Source organism: Sapajus apella, unplaced genomic scaffold (genome assembly GCF_009761245.1).
Source record: "Sapajus apella isolate SASKATOON/1434 unplaced genomic scaffold, GSC_monkey_1.0 scaffold24, whole genome shotgun sequence".
Lineage (NCBI taxonomy): Eukaryota > Metazoa > Chordata > Mammalia > Primates > Cebidae > Sapajus > Sapajus apella.
Genome location: NW_022436964.1, coordinates 21,745,512 through 21,763,228, shown reverse-complemented (window position 1 = coordinate 21,763,228; position 17,717 = coordinate 21,745,512). Strand labels below are relative to the sequence as shown.

The following is a 17,717-nucleotide window of genomic DNA, read 5'->3' as shown; positions in this document are numbered from 1 at the left end:
ATTCCTTTATGATTTGAAAAACTATAGCAAGGTTATTTGTAAAGTTGTGCCTAGTTCGTGACATTTGGGGGGATCCTTCTTTTTTGCTCTGTTATGCCTTCTAAATTTTTCAAAAATGAGCATGCATTTTAAACAATTAAAATTTGAAAAAAATTAATGTTTGCTATTTGGCTTATTTTCTTTTGGTTTGTTTATTTGTTTTGTTTGTTTGTTTTTTTGCTTTAAAAAGGAAAATCAAATAAATTAACTAGCTTGATTGTCTTCCAGAAATAACCCAGTGAGTAAATACATGAAGTTAGCATTTTTTTTATTGCCTTAAAAAGAATAAATTTTGCAATTACCCAATTCTGTTCCCCCCACCCCCCCACATAGGGTTTCACTCTGTTGGCCATGTTGGAGGGTAGTAGTGTGATCATGGCTCACTGCAGCCTCAACCACCCGGGCTCAAGCAATCTTCCCGCCTCAGCCTCCTGAGTAACAGGGACTATAGGTACATACCACCATGCCCAGCTAATTTTTATCTTTTTAGAAATGAGGGTCTCACTGTGTTGCCCAGGCTGGTCTTGAACCCTTGGGCTCAAATGAACCTGCTGCCTCGGCCTCCCAAAGTGCTGGAATTACAAGCGTGACTCACCATGCCTGGCCCCAATTCTTGACTCTAGTATAGGTCCTTGGGTAGTCATCAAGTGTTAAATTTCGTAATATGTCAGAAAGACTTTATTCTTTTCAAAAATGATTCCACATCACCCTGAACAAGTCTGGTCCTAGATAAGTAGACAATCTCTTAGATGAAAAGATCCAAGATACTAGGCCCAAAGTGCTGTCAAGAAGCTTCCCAGGTGTTTGCTACACTGGACCCAAGGCTATGGAGATCTGGGATTAAATTCTTCAAAGAGAAAAATGGAAATTTGGAAATTTGGGTATCTTACCATACTCTGTTTTCTTTGTGTATGGATGTATTTAATTTAGGCTTTATTTTTTCTCTCTGTGTGAATGTGTTTAATTTATGTTTTGTTTCGAATAGCATTTCATCCTGAAGTCACATGATGACATGCAGTATTCAGGATTCTCAGTTCCCCTTACTGCAGAACCACAGTTGCATCTTCAGAAACTGACCTAAATGAGAACAAGTTGATATAAGAAGACAAAACCTGGGTTGAGGTTTTGTAAGATATTAGCAAGTTTCTCAGAGGAATCTCTTTTACAGTCCCAAAGTGAAATTCTGGATATTTTGGCCAAGGGTTATTAGCCCCTTGCACTTCCTTATTTTATCAAGGCCCTTGACAGCCGAAAACTCCCTGCAAATCCAGTACCTACTACATTTCACACAGCATCCCACAGTCCCAGAGAGGTGTAAGTGGCTAAGTCTTGGTCCCAACTCCTGGAAGCTTACAGTCTTGTCAGAGAGACATTGACATGTAAATAACTGAGGAACTCTTGAAAAGCAGATCAGGGCTGGGTGCTGTGGCTCATACCTATAGTCCCAGCACTGTGGGAGCCTGAGGCAGAAGGATTGCTTGAGTCCAGGAGTTTGAGGCCAGCCTGGGCAATATAGAGACCTTGTCTCAAAAAAGAAAAAAAGAAAAGCGATCAAGTCAGCCCCGTTTAAAAGATTGTATCAAGGTGCTTATCCATTTGGGTTTCCAAATTCAGCCTAAAAAAAAACTGTGTCATCTACCCACAATATTGCTGACACCAAACGTATTGTGTTTTTCCACACCAACAACCAACTATTCAACTTTCCAGACACTAACTGGATGTCCTTCAATTCAATTCACTTACTTCTGGCACTGTCTACCTGGGATTAGCATCAGACCCCACAGATTAAGGGCTCTGTTCCACAAGACTTCCCCAACTTCACATGTTAGTCACAAATGGTGAGTTCTAGTTTACCCATGTTTCTGTCAAACTTGGCTACAAATTGGGCATTTACCCAGACCCCCCTCCTTACATTCAATAATTTGCTATAATGGCTCACACAACTCAGATGCTTTAACTTACATTTATTGGTTCATTGTAAAGAATACAGATGAACAACCAGGTTAACATGTACACAGAGCAAGGTCCAGAAGGGCCCCGACTCTGAGGAGTTGGGGTGCATCAACCTCCTTCACTAACCCAGAAGTTCTCCAAGCCTGGTACATAGTTTAGGCATTTTTATGGGTGAACTCAGAGAAAGAAGTCACTACCGAGGGGATGGTGCTAAGGCATTCCTGAGGGATCTACTCCTGTGCTCCAAACACCTCCCACCAGGCCCCACCTCAAACATGGGGGATTACATCTCAACATGAGATTTGGAGGGGACAAACATCCAAACCATATCACTAGACAACTTGTTAGAATTGCAGACTCTTGGGCCCCATACAAGACCTACTGAATCAGTACCTACATGTTAATGAGGTCTCTGGGTGTATCATGTTGCACATCAAATTTGGGTAGCACTGATTTAAGTGATAGCTGATAAGAACCAAAGGTTTGCTTTGAAGCAGAGTCTTTAAATATTGCTGAACGGTATATTTCCCTTTATGCTTTCACAGATCTACTATCAGTTGTGCCTCAGTGATGTTAACTATAATTCCCAGTTACGAAAAACAGAGATGAGAAGAATTTAACTTGCCCATAACAAATGGCAAATTAAGACGGAAGAGAATGCAAAATGCAGACTCTTCTCCCTCTCTTTCCTTTTCTTTCCATCTTTTTTCTTACTACCCAGTCTTGCTTAACCTGAATCTCCACCTGGGAATTGTAGCATTCGTAGTCTAGCAACCACTAAGGTTGGAAAAGGAATGTTCAAGAAGCCTTCAGCCTGGAGGGAGTGACTGAAAATTACCCTGGGACAGCTGGAAAATAAAAAGAAATAACCATTAAAAAAAAAGATGCTAGGAGCCGGGCATGGTGACTCATACCTGTAATCCTAGAACTTTGGGAGGCCAAGACAGGCAGATCACCTGAGGTCAGGAGTTTGAGACTAGCCTGGCCAACATAGAGAAACCCTATCTCTACTAAAAAATACAAAATTAGCTGGACGTGGTGGTGCATGCATAGAATCATGGCCACTTGGGAGGCTGAGGCAGGAGAATTGCTTGAACCCAGGAGGTGGAGATTGCGGTGAGCCGAGATCGCGCCATTGCACTCCCGCCTGGGCAACAAGAGCCAAATTCTGTCTCAAAAAAAAAGGGTGCTAGGAAGACGGAAAGGTAATGCCATCTCTACATGTCCTGGCTTCACTTTCATCTTTTCTGCTTTTTAAATTTTGCCCATTCATTGATCCCCCCATTCAGTTATGTTGTATATATTGCACACCTACTGTCTGTCAGGCACTGATGTCTTCATTTTCCTAGTAACAGGGCTTTCTACACACTTTCTGATCACCCATAAGACTCTGGCCCCTCCCCAAAGCCCACAAAGCCACCATCTTTCCTATATTAATTCTGCTCCTGCCGTAGCCCCAGGTGGCTCATCAGAACAGCAGGAGCAGTTGAATTTGGAAGGCTCTAGAGTTTCTGTTTTCTGCTTACCCCTCTACATGTGGGATTCTCTGATTCTTTTTTTTCTAAAGGGAATATTAATGAGAAAAATATTCAGGTTCAACTGGGGTTTTAGCACTTGTGGAAAATAATTAATTATTGGACTTGACTGAGTGAAGGGCTGGCTCTGATTTTGGCGACTCACTAAGATCAGAGCTCAGTTGAATCCCTACAAATCATTGAGTAATTTTCCTCAAAAGAAGATTAGGTTGAATATGGAACCTTTGTGGGAGGGAAAACAGAAGAGAAATAACACTATTACCCCAATCCATTTCTGATAAATCAGCATAGAAAACCCATAATGTTATAATTGTATCATCAACCAGTGATAGAGAACCATGTTACTACAAAACAAGGATGACAAAAGAAAGTTATAAAAGGGAGATAATGGTGGTTTTTGTTTTGGCTTTTAAAACAAATTGCACAATAGGACTACACAAGAACCAATTTGAATACTTACCACAAATTGTTATCTCTGCTTACATATTCTCTTTCTACCTCTTTCCTACTAGTATCTGATTCTTTTAACAGTGTACATAGAGGAGCCAGGTGTGATTGGCTCATGCCTATAATCCCAGCATTTTGGGAGGCTGAGGCAGGTGGATTGTTTGAGCCCAGGAGTTTGAGATCAACCTGGGCAAAATGCTGAAACCCCATCTCTATTTCCTTAAAAAATTAAAATGTAAAAAATAAATTTTAAAAAGTGTATGTATAGTGCCACAGAACGGGGAAATTAAAGGAAGAAATATGCATATATTGAGGTTCTACCATAGTGCCATCAGAAGTAACTTTAATCTTTGAAATGTCTTGCGGAAGGTTACACAGCAATCATTGGAAAGAAATCTAATCTAGACCTCCAAGTTTCCCTTACTTCTTTTTGAAAGTCTTCAGTAAGTAAAGACTGCTTTAAGAAGGCCTGTGGGTTGCTTGAGTTCAAAAAAAAAATAAAAAGAGGAAAGAAAGAATTTGTAGTTAATTGAAGTTAATTGATAGGTGGACACCACATTGAGGGTCAGGTGGTTCAATATATCTTAGAAGGAACCCATGGTAAGGTTTTGTAACTGCAAGTGAAGCAGTGGGCCATGCGCAGTGGCTCACGCCTATAATCCCAGAACTTTGGGAGGCTGAGGCAGGTGGATCACCTGAGGCCAGCAATTTGAGATCAGCCTGGCTAACATGGTCTCTACTAAATATACAAAACTATCTGGGTATGGTGGCACCACCTGTAATCCCAGTTACTAGGGAGGCTGAGGCAGGAGAATGGCTTGAACCGGCGAGACGGAGGTTGCAGTGAGCAAGGATCATGTCAACCTGGGCAGCAGAGTGAGAGTTTGTCTCCAAAAAAAAAATCAAACAAATGAAAAAAGAGAGTGAAGCAATATTAGTGTTAGTCAAAGTGTGATCTGTGCATTCATGCTAATCTACAAACTGTTGTTCCTGGTCTGCAAAGGAACTGAGTGTAGGACCTATAGAACAATTTCATAGATTACTTTTAAGTCGATTGAATCTAATGGTTAAAAAGATTGTCTTCTATTTGATATATCTTTATTTATTTAAGTTTTCTGCGAAATTGTTTTTATTATAGCTTATAAAAGTATTGGCCTGTGAGGGATTGGAGATTGAAAAAAAAAAGTAACAACAATTATTTACCACAGTCCGTTTGAGAAGCACCAGTCTACATTGTGCTGGGTGGTGGTTGCTTCAGAGCTGTGTCATTGTGCAACACTAGGGGACACCATCTGCATGAATGTGTAACACAGTGGCCCTATCTTCTCATCATGACCAGTGCTAGATAAGAGGGCTGTGAATTATCCAACTGTAGACCGCAGATGTGCTTTTATATGGAAACATGACTTTGGATGGGTAGGGGATATTTTGTAAACTTAAACTGTTAAGCCCAGGTATATAAAACATCTTGTGTTTGAAATGTCATATTTGTATTAACCTTGTAGGCAACTTTTTGATTCCTCAGGACAAAGAGATATCACCCCTTCTACTCCCAGTGACCAAGAAAGTTTAGCTGGTTTTGCCAACATTTGGCTGAAACTGCCTTTTACCATTTCTTTTTTCCTTTGTGGCAGTTTTGTAAGTGGAGAGGAAGTGTTTGAATCTGAGCCCCCTGCAGCTCTGGTGTGAGTTACAGCTTGAGGTAGGTGTTCACTGATAGGCAATCACATATGTTGGCTTAGAAACAGTAAGCATTTCTTCCCAATACATTTTACTTCTTAATTATGTTTTGATTAGATGAATCCTAAAATACATTTTTTCTTGGTGGTATGATGTAAGGAACTTTGGAATTATATAAGCCTGTATTTGGACTCCAGGACTGTTATAATACCTGGTTGTATTTTGGGAGAAAGGACTCTCAGCTTTCATTTCTCATCAATAAAATGAGGATAATCCTGCCCATCTTGCCAAGGTGTTGTAAGGGGTTAAGTAAAATAATTCATGCAAAATACCCTACCTGGTGCATAGCATAGCACACTTCCGTATGTGTTAATTTCTTCTTCACTTTTATTTGGGCAATAGGCCCAAGAGAGCTTAGGAGAAAGATGAAGGGGTAAATAAGTAAGGCAAGGAAAGGAATGAAAGGGCATAACCTTTAAAGTCAGTTGGTTCAGGACATTATACCCCAGCATGTGAACTAAGTTGCACTTTTAATGCCCACTGGCCTGATATCATGGGAGTATGCCCAGCCAATTTGGGAGGATCATTCAAACCATCCACAAGGACCATGTATAATAGAAGTGTCCATATTTCTCCAACCTTCAAGGGACCACACTTCTCATTAATGCCCAAATAACTTTGAGCCTTATCCCCTTATGTAACTGCAAGAAGGTTAGTCTCTGACTTTTCCTGAAGAATTTCTGGAAATTCCCAGGAATTCTTACCACCCACTGCCTAGAGCCCCTTTAAAAGTCCATCTTATAATTCCCCAAAACATAGAACAAGACTAACATTTAACAAAATTTTACTGAATGAGATGTGGGAAAGAGATTTTACTGAAAGAGAATCATGGGAAGAAATAATAAGGAAGAAAAGAAAAATATCAAACTGGGCCCTTTAAGTATCTCCCATTTATTCCCTATCCCTCTACATTGTGGTAGGGATCAATCTTCCTGCAGACAACAAGAGTCCATTGACCGTGGCTCCCCTTCCCAGACCCCAAGGAAAATAGTCTCAGGGCTGCAGTTTTACTCACAATAAAGACAATGTTCTCGCATAATCGGTGCCTTTCATGTATAGTGCTTTGTGTGATGAATGCAGCAGGTGCTCAGTAAATATTTGTTGAATTAATGAATGGTCTTGACCTTCTTGCTCCAGATTAAGATCTTGGCTTTATCTTTATATGATTGTTAACATTTTTATTGTTTTTTTTTCCCCTCAATCGGTTTCAAATGTAAATTTTGAATCTCCCTTCTATTGTACACTTAAAGATCTGTTAAGGGATAAAAAAAAACTTACCCTCCAGATAAATATATTTTTTTAATTTGGCAACTTGAAAATAGTAGCTTTTATCTGTCTTTGCACCCAACTTTTAATTTTAACAATTAAGATTTTCTGAAATATTGGGTCCCAGCCTAAGCTGGTGCACCTTATTACATAGGACATTAACTGTTGAGAGCATATTTCTGAGAGTCCTAGGATTTTCACTTTTGCATAAAGGCTGACTGACTGTTATCTCATAATACAGCTTTTTAAACAAATTATTGCTCTAGTAGCTAATTGTTCATTAATATCTGGCTTTATGGGCTAGGCATGGTGGCCTACACCTGTGATCTCAGCACTTTGGGAGACTGAGGAAGGCAGATCACTTGAGGTCGGGAGTTTGAGACCAGCCTGGCCAACATTATGAAACCCCGTCTCTACTAAAAATACAAATATTAGATGGGCGTGGTGGTGGCCACCTGTAATCCCAGCTACTTGTGAAGCTGAGGCAGGAAAATTGCTTGAGCTTAGGAGGTGGAGATTGCAGCCGAGATCATGCCACTGCACCCCACCCTGGGTGACAGAGCAAGACTGTCTCAAAAAAAAAAAAAAGACCTGACTATATTGCTATATATTAACTCTGATGGGTTCTATAGTTCCTCTCAATAACACTGCCAGGTAAGGTTCATTATTTTGTAACTGAGTAAACTAAGGTTCGAAGAGAGTAACTTGTCTATAACCACGCAGCTGGCTAGTGGCAGAGCTGGATTCAACTCGTGCAAGCTACCTATATATCTCAGGGCAAGTGGGAAAGGGGTATATTAGACTGAAGTAGGAAGCATTATGAAATTGCTCCCCACTTCCCGCTTCTCCATGATATTCTGATATGTGCCCCAAATGGCTGTGAATCTTTGCAGAAGTCAGTGTTTGTTACTGATGGGAGAGTGAGGAATTATCCTTCAGTGTTTTGGGAGTGGTAAAAAGTCTGAGACCCATCATGACATGGCACTTCTTCCATCTGCCTTCTGCTGCCTGAGGCTTCAAAGGAAAGTTTTGAGAAATTCCAGCTCTTCGCCCTTACCAATATTGATCAGAGTGATTCTTAATTCTGTAAATGATCTCCAGAAAATATAGAACTGTATAGCAAAAATGTATGGCACTTGGCTGAGATGTTCAGTTTGACTTCCCTCCAGTCCTTATAAGATCATTTTTCCCTCATTGATTTGGTGCTCCCCGTTGACCAAACTAGCGGGTACTGGCCACTCCCCGCAATGGACTAAAGTAGTCAGTGTCATTAGGGTTAAGGCCCTGCCATGTGCTGCCCCATCCACACACATACCCCAGCTGCTTTGGCTGTTTTAGTTAGTCATCTTGTGACATTTCTGTTTATACAGGATATCACCTATGTAAAAGATGACATGGGTCAGGGGGGGTGGTTCTGTGACCCGCAAGCCCTTTGAGGACAAGGCTGATGTTTTACTATCTCTTTGTCCTGGTGCCTAGTACAGTGCTTAGCACCAAATGAATGATAAAATACATGAAAAAGAATAGGATGGTCTTCCCTTGATTGCACTTTCTCAGGATAGGCCTGGACCCTGTCTCCATTTCCATAGAAATGGCCCTTTCCCCTGAGTCCTGGTACATGGCCCTGGTTGAGCTAATAAACAGCAACAAAAGAACTTAAAAGCCTACAAATGCTTTGAGGCCTAAAAGAAATCATCTCCAAAGGTGAAGTGCTGAGGTGGAAAGATGGAGAAGTGGGGGAAGTGCATGTGCAGAGGAAGGGCAGGGACTTCTCAACTCACCTCCTACCATGCCCAGATGCAGCCACACGCTTTGCTTACGGTGACTGGTCCTATCTGAAGCCAATTCTTTGAGGCAATACTATGCCTTAAAGCCCAGGCCAGAATTTCACATCAGCCCTTCCCCAGTCCTGACATTATCCACCAGATAAAAGGCAGATACTTGCTATGTTTTACAAGTTTCTTGTCTGTGTCATATGCCTCATTCTGTCCTTAGATACAAAGAGGGTTGAAAATAGGATGTTTGGGTTAAAAAACAGGATTGAAGAAAAAACGAATAATATTCAGAAAAGAATGTGCCAAGTGGACATATTTCTCAAGGAACCCTACAGATGAGATTTGAAAACCTGGCTCATTTCGTGATTCATTAACTCAAAGGCTTTAAGGACGTATTTCAGCTGGTAGAGGAAGTTCACTTGAGGATCACATCTTGAGAGTCAAGTTGAAGATGAAAGATTAAACGAGGCTACCCTTTAGGACCAAGTACTTCCTAGAAGGGTAGAGCTGGAAGAGGATTTACAAGCCATTTCATTTCAGTCTTCTCAGGAAACTGAGGCTCATAGGAGTCAAGTGTCTAGTTTGAAGAATTATGGGATCTTAGAGTAAGAAGGAGATCTTGTAATTCATCACCTAAGGGAAGAATACCTTCCAGAGTATCCTGAAAAATGGTAGTTCTAGGCTATGTAGATATATCCAGGAACCAGGAGATTAACCTTTGATGAGCAGCTGTAGCTCTCATTGCTAGAGAATTATTTACATTTCTGGGCCAAATTCTGCTTCAGTGTAACTTGCACCCATTGATCTTGGTTCTCATGCCTTCCCTTGGTTATTCTTCTCCAGGAGAAATGTACCCAGCTTCTTCAGGTATTCCTAGACTAGGCGGGGCTTCAAGCCCAATTGCCATCTTGGCTGCTTCCCTCCAGATCTTCTCTCATTTATTAATGTCCCAATTAACAATTGGGGTCCAGAATAGAACAAAATATTCTAGAGGTAGGCTGGCCTAGACATAGTAGGTTCCATAGGACTATTTGTTTCCAGTTCTGAACAGTATCCTGTCAAGAATGCTGAAGTTCTCCTTAGTGTTTTTGTTTTGTTTTGAGACAGGATCTCACTCTGTTGCCTATGCTGGAGTGCAGTGGTGAGATCATGGACCATTGCAGCTTTGATCTCCCTGGGCTCAGGTGATCCTCTTACCTCAGCCTCTCTTGTACCTGGTACTACAGGTATGTGTCATCACATCCAGCTATTCTGTGTTTTTTATAGAGCCGAGGTTTTGCTGTGTTGCCCAGGCTTGTCTCAAACTCCTGAGCCCAAGGATCCACATGCCTTGGCTTCTTAAAGGGCTGGGATTATAGGCATCAACCACCATACCCAACATTCTTAGCTTTCAAGTAATTGGATTTCAGTTCAACCTGCATAGTTATGGCACATTTGTAGTTTATGAGTATGATACTGTTTATTTTTTCATATTAACTTTAACAAACTGCTCTTCCATCTTAGGTGTGTGGATCAAAAGCGGGAGCTTACATTCTACCTCTTTGATTTTGACCTAGTGACTCAACCTGGGACTTAATTTTTTTATTTTTAGTTTTTATTTTTTGAGACAGGGTCTCTCTCTGTTGTCCAGGCTGGAGTGCAGTGGTGTGATATTGGCTCACTGCAGACTTGACCTCCCAGGCTCAAGCAATCCTTTCACCTCAGCCTCTCAATTAGCAGGGATCACAGGCACACACCACCATACCTGGCTAATTTTTATATTTTTTTTAGAGATGGGGTTTTGCTGTGTTGCTCAGGCTGGTATTGAACTCCTGACCTTAAGCGATCTGCCCACCTTAGCTTCCCAAAGAGCTAGGATTACAGGTGTGAGCCAACTGTGGCAACCTGGGATTTTAAATTAGAAACTCTTCTATCCAATTGAGTATCTCTCCCTACTTTATTAATCATCAGATATTATAAGCTCATATTCTATGTTTTCATCCAACTTACCCAGAAGAGAGAGGGAAAAAGAAAGACAATTTTTTTTAGTAATTTCTTTGTCAACCTAACCTCTTCTTTCATCCATATTCACTTTTTGACAAGGATATAAATGTTCATCTTGTGTGCTGTAATTAAAAATCAGTATATACTATGTATACGGCAACTCTCTGAGCTACCAAACTTGTAACTCCCTGAGCTACCAAACTGGCAACTTTTTTTTTTTTTTTTTTTTTTTTTGAGACATGGTCTCATTCTGTTTCCCAGGTTGGAGTGCAGTGGTGTATTCACAACTTACTGCAGCCTCAACCTCCTGGGCTCAGTTGATCCTCCCATCTCAGCCTCCCCAGTAGCTGGGACTACAGGCATGCACCATCACACCCGGGTAATTTTTGTACTTTTTGTAGAGATAGGATTTTGCCTTGTTTCCCAGGCTGGTCTTGAACTCCTGAGCTCAAGCGATCTGCCTGCCTCAGCCTCCCATAACACCGGGATTACAGACGTGAGCCACCATGCCCAGACCAAAGTGGTAACTTTACTGAAAAATAAATGAAATAAATTGCCATATTAGCCTTTTCCCTAACAGCTTTCAAATGGCACAATCCACCATCACACACTCACACACAGAAACTGTTCTTTCCTTCTCTTCATTTTGAGAGCACTCAGAAAAGTTTTTATATTTTGGAAAGACCCCTTTCACTCCCCACCCGTGGGTTTTCTGCCGTCAGCATGCTGGTTCATGAAGACAACTCCCCAGAGCACTAGTGGAAAGATGCTCGGCAGCTCCTCCAATCACATGCACCTCACATGTTCTGCCACAGCTCAGTCATGCATTGTGTGCTGGGGCTGCATGATATTTGATTAGGCAGGCAGGATGCTGGCAACCCCAGTGCCTTTTCAGACTTTCACTTAGTACACTTTTCTTTTAGTTTCCCTTTAGATTCTCATGAAAACACAGGTGAAAGTTTATAGTTGACATTGGGAAAAAACACAAGTTTTGCATCTAAAAATTTTGCCCCAAAAACATTATATCTGGCATTTATGTGACCTTTTTGATTTACAAAAATCAGACACTGAAATTCTAAAATTTCGAAATATTTTAAAGAATTGCTTAAACATTTATTTTTGATGTAAAATGTTTATTTTTAAGCTTTTCAAATATAAGAAGAATATAAGGAAAAAGTTACCCATAATCTCATGACATTGACAAAGATAGCCACTGTTATTGCCATTCTAATTTTATAGTTGAGAAAACAAAGAAGAGGAAGAGAGGGAAAAAAAGGAAATAAAATGAGCTTTTAGTGTTTTTTTCTCAACTTTAAGAAAAAACTCCTTAGAGGGATCCCCCAAAATTTTGTCAGCAATTTGCAGATATTCATATTCCTAATAACACATATTGTCAGGAGTACCATTGCTATTTCTGAACACCATGGTGTTTCAATGGTCAGTAAGTTTTACAGAGCTCTGATTTCCATATCACAGAGGAAAACTACTTAAAGTAATATTTTATAAAAGTTACCATACTACATTACAAAAAATCTTGTAAAATAGTGAAAAGAAGGACATTACATACAACCCTAACACTTTAACAAAACCCTATTCATATTTTAGTATACTTCTTTCTGTCCTTTTCTCCCATTCTAAATTTTTTTTTTTTTAAGTTTTATTTTAAGTTCAGGGGTACATGTGCAAGATGTGCAGGTTTGTTACATAGGCAAATGTGTGCTATGGTGGTTTGCTGCACAGATCAATACATCACCTAAAGCCCAGCATCCATTAGCTATTTTTCTTGATGCTCTCCCTCCCTCTCCCCCTGCTTCTGACAGGCCCCAGTGTGTTTTGTTCCCCCGATGTGCTCATGTGTTTCCATCATTCAGCTCCCACTTATAAGTGAGAATATGCTGTGTTTGGTTTTCTCTTCCTGTGTTCGTTTGCTGAGGAGAATGGCTTTCAACTCCATCCATGTCTCTGCAAAAGATATGATCTTGTTCCTTTTTATGGCTGCATAGTATTCCATGGTGTATATGTACCACATTTTCTTTATCCGGCCTATCACTGATGGGCATTTAGGTTGATTTTATGTCTTTGCTATTGTGAATAGTGTTGCAACAAACATATATATGCATGTATCTTTATAATAGAATGATTTATATTCTTTTGGGTGTATACCCAGAATGGGGTTGCTGAGTCAAATGGTATTTTTGCTAGGACAAATGGTATTCTTGTCAACATCACCAGATCTTATCTCTAAGGTCTAGAAAACTGTTTCTGTGAGTAAACTCAGAATTAGACTAAAAAGCTGAATCATACAAAGCAAACTCCTAAGGGACTTTTCTATAATAAGAAATGCCATTGACATGCATATCAGAAGTTGCTTTAAAAAGTCTGTTCCTATAGAAAACCGTGTATAAGAAGCCAAATTATAACCAAGTTTCTCACTAAACATAGACCAAAGGATGAAGGATGTTGGTGGTGGCTGGAATGATTTTAATGGCTTGTGTCGACAAGCTACATGACTCTGATGTATTCACATAGAAGGAATAAATCTGACAGGTGGTAGGAACATGTGGGCTGGCTGGACAGAGACCCTTCTCCATTAGACATGCTGGAGATTCACTAAACATTTCTCCAAATTGGCCTCTCTTGCCTCGACTCCATACACACTGCTTTCAATTCAATTCCATGGTATTTGTTAAGTATCTTCTATGTGTGAATCCTTATCCTGGGTTCTGGGACTATAAAAATGAATAAAAAACATCAGGTCCTACTCCTAATACCTCAAAGGCTGTTGGAGAAAACTGAACACATATATAATTACAAAATACTAAATAATGAGGGCTTAAGTGGTACAGGTCTAGGACATTTGGCCTGATGTCATGTCTTGCTTGTGAAATCTTAAGACCTAGCTTTGCCACTTACTAGCTTTGTGATGTGAGCAACTTATCTAACTTCACTGGGCCTTGGTTTGCTTACATGTTGATATAGCTTGGATTTGTGTCCCTGCCCAAATCTCATGTCGAATTGTGATCCCCAGTGTTGGAGGAGGGGCCTGGTGGGAGGTGATTGGATCATGGGGGTGGAATTCTCCTTTTCTGTTCTCATGATAGTGAGTGAATTGTCATGAGATCTGGTGGTTTAAAGTGTGTAGCACCTCCCCCTGCTCTCCCTCTTCCTTTCTTAGGCCATGTAAGACCTGCCTGCTTCCCCTACATCTTCTCCCATGATTGTAAGTTTCTTGAGGCTTCCCCAGTCATGCTTCCTGTAAACTGTGGAACTGTGAGTCAACAGAACCTCCCTTGTTTATAAATTAGCCAGTCTCAAGTAGTTCTTTATAGCAATGCAAGAACAGACAATACATGTGTAAAGTAGAGATAAGACAAGACACTGACTTATGAAGTTTAAATGAGATGATACATGTAGAAGCTATTAGAGCAATGTCTGGTGCATGATATGAAAATGAGCTATGATGATAAAATTAATTAAACCTCATGTTGGATATCAGCAATGTGACATGGGTAACCTGATATTTCAAACCCAGCACAAGGAGGAACATGTAGTCCAAACCCTGCCAAGCACTTTAACACAGATATATCCCATGACAGGCAGGAAATACATTATCAGGAAAGACAACATACTGGAAATGTATTTTGACTGAAATTTAGAAACATATCACTCAGGGGTCTTATATGATAGTGATATTTTTCTTACAATAGACACTTAACACACCTTCTGCTATACATTCTAGAAGTCCACAGAGGCATTTGGGCAGTTACAACATGTTAGCACAAAAGATGTCACTTTGATTCACTCTCCATTTTCAGTTCACATGGTCTGGGTAAAGCTCCAGACCTAAGACATCACTTACATACTGTTTCTTTCAGTGGCTGGTTCTGGAGAGGGCACATCACATAAATTTTCCAGTGTAAATCTCAGGGTTTTACTGAGAATGCTGAGAAAAATACTCTGGCTTTTTTTTCTTGTAAAATATTTGAACCTGAAAGTTTAGTAAATCATTTGCATCCATCTTGCGATTATGAGGAGATATCTTATCTGAGAATAGCATCCACAAAAAGGAAACAGAATGAACAAATGATAGAGATAACTTGAATCATGAAGACATTTGTTAGACCCCTATACCCAGTTGCACATCTGGCTGTTAAGTTACGTGAGCCGACACATAATCTTAAAAATTTAAGCCAGTTTGCATCAGGTTTTCTCTCATTTGCAGCCAATAAATTTTGATACAACTTCTACAAAATGCACTTAAAAATTAATTTATTTTGTCCTATGCTCATGGCCAAAGCAGATGCCTAATTGTTATTTTTCTCATACAACTAATCTACAAATATACATTGGGCCCTTGTTACAGGGTCAGATGCCACAAAGTTTAAGACAATTCCTTGTGCTACAATCTAATGGAATTCATAGTCTCTGTATTTTTTATCTCTTAATGGATATGTCTCCACTTCATCCAGATAAATTTGGATTAAGGAGTGGGTTGGTTATTCACCTCCTGTTCTCAACTCTAAGTTCATCCTCCTCTCCTCTACTCGATGTGCGGGGGCTGGAATTTTGACAGACCTCATTTGCCAGCCTCCCTTGCCAATTAGGTTCCCGTTAAGTTCAGTAAATGGGAAGCCCTGGGGTACTGGAAAGCGGGAGGGTGGAATTCTTTCCTGTTTCTAGTTCCTGAATGTATCATGCCTGTAGCAATAGGTAGCAGAAAGGTAACTGCTCTCTGTAGTTCTAATATTTGGCATCTACTTTTTTGCTCTTTCAGTTTTCTGATATCTTTATTACAAATTCCTAATATTAAATACACTCCATTTTTATGATTGGACCCTTGCTGATACTAGTACTTGATAGTAGGTGTGGTCCTAGGAAACAAATTCTCAAATTCTGACATTCTGGGATTGATTTGATTTGCTGTTGTTGTTGAATTAAGAGCTAAACACTTTGCCACTCGTACCCTATGGCATGCAGTGGCATCACAATTGATTAAATTATCATCTTTTCTTACTAGGGTTGAATGCCAATGAAAGACAAGCTTCTGGAGACCAAGTAGCTGTTGCATTTAACCATTATGGTAGTAAAGATGATTATAAGGAATGTAATCTGGGATGGCTGCTTCTGATTGCATCAGGGTACTTGCAGGAAGAAGATAACAAGTTTAGGGCTCTCACCTCAAATCATATTCAGAGCACCAGAGGGCTTCTAAGACTGCCCTGAAAGTACCTCTTACTCCTTCTAATTACAGGAATCACTAGACATGAAACATATGACTGAAAAATTCAACCCAAATCAATCATTCACAGACTGGGTAAGTCTCATATGTGAAAGTTTGCTCAGTAATTTGAAAGGAATAGGACTCTGAGACTGGGAATGGGGACATTTGGGTGGATTTGGATGAAACTGAGAATCTGAGAATGTTGAAACCCCCAAGCATCCCTGAGCTTCCCTTGATAGTGGAAGAAGCCTTTCATTTCTTGTCTGCTGATACTACCTTGTTTGAAAACCTGTAATAAGCCCATATGAGGGACTTGTCTTGTAAGGGAGATCCCGATTCTTTCTCAACCCCAGTGCTCCCAACTCTCATAGCCTTTATCTAGAGTCAGTTCCCAGAATATTCGGAGGTGAGAAGAGCAGAGTCTAGCTCAGGAGGAAGAGTCTTATACTTCAAAAGAATCATAAGATTTTGTTAACTTTACATTAGAGAAAACCAGGCTAATATGTATGAGGATGAATTCTAAAGATATTGGAGTCAGGAGCACAGAGTATAACATTGAATTGGTGCCAAATTAAGGTAGTCCTGATATATTACAGTTTCCACATAGTTTTGGACTTAATGTTGTAGATGATTAAAGTAATGTTATCATGCCTTCATGTAATTTCTTTACACATTGATTCTTGGCATGGTTATGTGCTTGCTTTGGATATTGAAACATTATTAGCAAATGAGATACAAACAGACTTGCAAAGCCCTTGCACATTGGGGGCTGTCTCTCTTTTTTGCTGTTTTTGGATTAACCTCTATGTTGAAGAAGCCTGGACTAACCTACTGAAGATATATAGTTTTACCAATAGTCAGCACCAATAAAAAGATATGAATGAAGCCATCTGAGACCAGCCATCTGGCAGCCAAACTGCTAACTGACTGCAAATGCAAAAACTTATCCTAAGTGACACCACGTAGACTACAAATGAGTTGCCTCCACTGAGCCCAGCCCAAATTGTTACCCTGCAAGATTATAAAAACCTAAACGGCTGTTTTAAATCACTAAGTTTTGGATAGTTTGTTATACAGCAAAAGCTAGCTGAAACAAATGTATTAGCTAGAGCAGCTGTGAATGGCACTATTTCCTTAGTTGACTGGCTGAAATTTGGACTCACTGGTAGGTTACATTCAATGATGTTGAGTTGCCAGAATTTCCCTGGAATAATGTACAGGAAGGATTCTAATGACTTAGGGAGATAGAAATAAGGGAGTAATTTATTATGTGTAACTGCACATCTTCCCTCACCACACTTGGTCCTGAAAGGGCTTAAGGAATAGTTTCTTCTCTAAAACATTGAGCTTTAGTGAGAGAAGCCCCAGCAACCTTAAACATGTTCAGGTGGCTGTTTTCTATAAGCCAAAGGTGAGGCGGGAAAAGTTGCCTGATTTCAATGCAGATGATGAGATCCCAGAGTAGCAATCAGATTTCTTTACCCACAGGGATAATCTTGGTGGTGGTTGACTCTAAGAATTAAATAGATGTGTAGCCTACCAAAGCATTACTTGATCTGTATAATAGAAACCAGACCTGAGATAACACATTCGAGAATTGCACATTCTTCCCCAGTTATAAAACTGGAATGAATTGGAGTATATTTTACTTAACTGTTCCATAACTAATAATTGTTAAATAGAATTTTTAATTAGCTGGGCATGGTGGTATGTGCCGGTAATCCCAGCTACTCAGGAAGCTGAGGTGGGAGAATCACT

At 40.0% G+C, this 17,717-nt stretch overlaps 1 long non-coding RNA gene across 1 annotated transcript; it reads left to right on the top strand.

Annotated features, from left to right (window-relative positions):
* Positions 1–13,796: 13,796 nt before the first annotated feature.
* LOC116559886 lies at positions 13,797–17,333 on the top strand. The gene is made up of 2 exons (XR_004272667.1): positions 13,797–14,008; positions 15,990–17,333. It is a non-coding gene; the product is annotated as an uncharacterized LOC116559886 (long non-coding RNA).
* Positions 17,334–17,717: the final 384 nt, after the last annotated feature.